We start from the raw sequence: 3,825 nt of genomic DNA, 5'->3' as shown, positions 1-3,825 counted from the left end.
AACACCAAAGTTAAACGGTGTGTCAGAGAGGAGAAATTGAACACTGTTAGACATGGTTCGATCTATGATGAGCTTTGCACATGCACCTTTGTTTCTATGGGGATTCGCCCTAGAAACTACGCTTTACATCCTTAATCAAGTACCAACTAAATCAGTACCAAGGACTCCATATGAGATATGGACGAGCAGAAAACCCACATTGAATCATATGAGGATATGGGGTTGTCCTGCCCATGTTAAAAAGATAGGTGTTAAAAAGTTGGAGGCACGAACCAATATGTGTCTCTTTATTGGATATCCTAAGGAAACAAAGGGTTATATGTTTTATAACCCTGGTGAGCAAAACTGTTTTGTGAGCCGGAATGCCACATTCTTAGAAGAAGAGTTTATTCAAGATGCGAGTGGAAAGGATATGATTGCCTTAGAAGAGCAACCTGAAAATTCAATAGAGAGATATAAGGAAGTTGAGCAAGTACCCACTAAACCTATTCCAACACTCCGACGTAGTAGTAGGGAGGTCAGACAACCCGTTAGACTTGTTTACTTGGGTGAAGTACATACAGAAGATACATATCCCCTTAACTACAAAGACACGATGTTAGACATCGATGCGGAAAAATGGATGGATGCTATAAAATCCGAAATGGACTCTATGTATTCCAATAAGGTCTGGACTCTCGTTGATCCACCTGAGGGTATTAAAACCATTGGATGCAAATGAATCTTCAAGAGGAAGAAGGGCCCTCATCGAAAGGTGGAGACCTATAAGGCTAGGCTAGTGGCGAAGGGATATCGTTAAAAGGCTGGTGTTGACTATGAGGAAACCTTTTTACTAGTAGCCATGCTAAAGTCCATTAGGATTTTACTAGCTATCTCTGCACATTATGATTACGAAATCTGGCAGATGGACGTCAAAATCATCTTATTGAATGGAAACATTCAGGAAGATATTTATATGGTCCAGTCGGAGGGTTTTGAGGCTGCTAAAAAGGGTAATAAAAAGGTGTACAAGTTGCAGAGATCCATTTATGGATTGAAGGAAGCTTTCCGTAGTTGGAACTTTCGTTTTGATCAAGCAGTCAAAGAGTTTGGCTTCTGTCAAAACATAGACGAGGCTTGTGTTTACAAGAAGGTCAGTGGGAGCGCAGTTACGTTCTTAGTTCTTTATGTAGATGACATCCTACTCATTGGAAATGATGTAGGAATGCTATCAAGTACAGAGTTATGGCTTTCAAGCACGTTTGCTATGAAAGATCTGGGAGAAGCTTCATACATTCTAGGACTTAAATTGTTTATGGACCGTAAGAATAGGAAGCTTGGGCTATCACAAGAAACTTAAATAGATAAGATATTGGCAGGTACAACATGACAGATTCCAAGAATGGATTAAAGGCATGGAATCAGATTATCCAAGAAGATGTCTCCCAAGACACCTGAGGATAAGTAGGTTATGAATGACATTCACTATGCTTCGGCTGTGGGAAGTCTTATGTATGCTATGTTATGTACAAGGCCAGATATCTGTCACTCTGTAAGTGTGGTTAGCAAATATCAGTCCGACCCAGGTCTAGAGCATGGGACAGCAGTTAAACATATTTTCAAGTATCTTAGGAGAACTAAACATTATTGTTTAGTTTATGGTGCAGACGAGTTGGTCGTTTCTAGTTTTACCGATGCAGACTTTCAGTCTTATGTTGATGATATAAAATCATCATCTGGTTTTGTGTTCACCTTAGCAAATGGGGCAGTGTCATGGAGAAATTGCAAGCAAGACAATACGGCAGATTCCACAACTGACGCTGAGTGCATTGCTGCGAGTGAAGCAGAGAAGGAGGCGGTATGGCTGCAAAAGTTTCTATACGACCTTGGAGTCGTGCCCTTTGTTGAGAGACCCATTACGCTGTACTGTGATAACAGCGGAGCGATTGCTTAAGCGAAGGAACATAGGTCTCATCAGAAATCCAACCATGTGCTTCGAAAGTATCATATGATACGAGAGATCATTGACAGAGGGGATGTGGCTATTACAAAGGTTGCCTCAGCAGATAACATGGCCGACCCTTTTACCAAACCTCTTAGTCAAAAGGTGTTTGACAGGCATGTTGAGCGGATGGGTCTAAAATATATGCGTAACTGACTTTGAGGGAAAGTGTGAGACTGTTAGAGTAGGTGCCCTAAAACCAGTATATTTCACATGTTAATCAATAAAAGTTTCCTTTTTATAATAATTAATGGGTAACTAAAAGTTAAATATTTGTGACATGCTACTTGTTATTGACATGTATTTGTCCTTAGGTAGCAAAGTAGGAAACCCATGCTCATGGATTCACAGATCGTAGGGAGCAAGGAGATATGGTATTCCAGTTCTTTGCAGACCTTAATAGTTCATAGTTGAGGTTGAGGTTGGACACCTCCTCCCATATACAACTAGCATCTATCCTTCCAACATGCATGAGATGTGGAGTGACTTGTCTCAATCACTCGGGTAGTGGACCCTAAGCAAGATAGAATGGGTACGATAAAGAGATTGCGTACTAAACATGATCACATTAGAATAGCTTATGGACAGGAGACAGTTCAGCTATTCGATCAGACAGGATCCTTTACACGTCCTTTGACCTGAGGGGTCATATTGGTCTGTGATGAGCACATTTATGAGTGAATTATAGGTAGGAAAAGCACGCATTTCTCTCATTTAAAGCGGTGCTACTAAGGTATTTTTTGTGTTTTTGGTGTTTCAGGTTGTTTTCTAGATTTTCACAGAAAATAGAGCTAAGAGATAAAATTGCAAAGAAAATTCAAGGATCTATATGGTTTGCAAAGATGAAGTGTGTGTGATTTGGATCTCTACCTTCTCACTGCCGGTTACAAATTTGGGAAGGCAAATTGGGAAAACAACTGATTCGTATTTTAGTATTAAAATGAATGGTTCGGATTACACCACATGGAATTCCATGTTGCTGCTGGAATCAGAAGCTGAAAAAAGTGTTGGAATCAAATTGGAATTGAACTGGAATGGAATCAGGTTGCTGGAATTAGCAAAGTTGTTGGAATGAGAAGCTGGAAACAAAAGAGGCATGATGGCATATATTACATGCAAAAGTGGGACCCACTTGGAATTTTGGAAGGCTGTTGAAACCTTGTGGGCAACAATGAGAATCGTCCATTGCATGCAATGGTGGGACCCATAAGTGGGCTGATGTGGGAAACCTTAAAACAAGGGCTGATTTGGAAAGTTTTTAAAGGAATGCAAGAATCGACCATAAATTTAGAAGCTTGCAAGAATAGCATGTGGGACTCACATGGATTTGAAGCATGCAAGTTTCATCTTACAAACAAGCCCACGTTTCTCTTTTGAACTAGAAATAGCAATTGCTAATTTGGTGTAGTATCCGTGGGACCCACTTGGACATGGGAGGAAAATAGCATGCACTCATTCCCACGTTTTGGTTTGGGTATAACAATAGTAGTTTCTAATTTACTTTGTTGCTATTATATGCAACAATGGTGGGACCCACTTACATTTGCTAAAATTCATTCTCTATTTATATGAGATTTTATATGGTTTCTAATATATGCATAATCATGCTATTTTGTCTTGTAGCAAAAGAGCACCAATTCCCACGTAAGAGTAAGAGGAGCAAGAGAAAAGTCAACAAAAATTTACTAAAAGGGAGTACCAAGTTGCTGAAATTATGAAGAAAGAACAGAGGAAGTTTGCCATCACCAACAAATACTCAAAGTCACAAAATTGCCAACTACAGGTGGTGATTTCCAAAATTACAATACACTTTCCAAAAGTTATAGTTTCTCTTGAGTGTTGAA

At 39.6% G+C, this 3,825-nt stretch overlaps 1 pseudogene; it reads left to right on the top strand.

Annotated features, from left to right (window-relative positions):
* Positions 1 to 1,450: 1,450 nt before the first annotated feature.
* LOC143878938 (secreted RxLR effector protein 161 pseudogene) lies at positions 1,451 to 1,933 on the top strand (annotated as a pseudogene).
* Positions 1,934 to 3,825: the final 1,892 nt, after the last annotated feature.

This window comes from Tasmannia lanceolata, unplaced genomic scaffold, assembly GCF_043159265.1.
Source record: "Tasmannia lanceolata isolate RefF3 unplaced genomic scaffold, GAP_Taslan_0.1 ptg000006l, whole genome shotgun sequence".
In the NCBI taxonomy this organism is placed as follows: domain Eukaryota; kingdom Viridiplantae; phylum Streptophyta; class Magnoliopsida; order Canellales; family Winteraceae; genus Tasmannia; species Tasmannia lanceolata.
The sequence above is the reverse complement of the archived record's forward strand: the minus strand, read 5'-3'. Positions and strand labels throughout refer to the sequence as shown.